Genomic DNA, 318 nt, shown 5'->3' with positions numbered 1-318 from the left:
GCTATAATCTTTAATTCATTTGTTTTACTTTAAACGGATAGTTCACCCAAAAACTTAATTTAGGCTTTACATCACATCAAGGCACGTACATAAAGCACCTCAAATATGTTCAACGGAAGCTCAACCATACTTGCTTGAAGTGCAAGAACAAACCATATGAGACACGTGAGAACAACCCTCATTTGTTCTTGTGCATCAAGCATGTTTGAACTTTCATTTATCATGTTTGATAAGCTTTATGTGTTTTCCTGACATCTGTTGATTGTATGAACACTTCTAATCCAAATATGCTGATTATGGAAATGTGTGTAAATGTGT

Source organism: Onychostoma macrolepis, chromosome 10 (assembly GCF_012432095.1).
Source record: "Onychostoma macrolepis isolate SWU-2019 chromosome 10, ASM1243209v1, whole genome shotgun sequence".
NCBI lineage: Eukaryota > Metazoa > Chordata > Actinopteri > Cypriniformes > Cyprinidae > Onychostoma > Onychostoma macrolepis.
The sequence above is the reverse complement of the archived record's forward strand: the minus strand, read 5'-3'. Positions refer to the sequence as shown.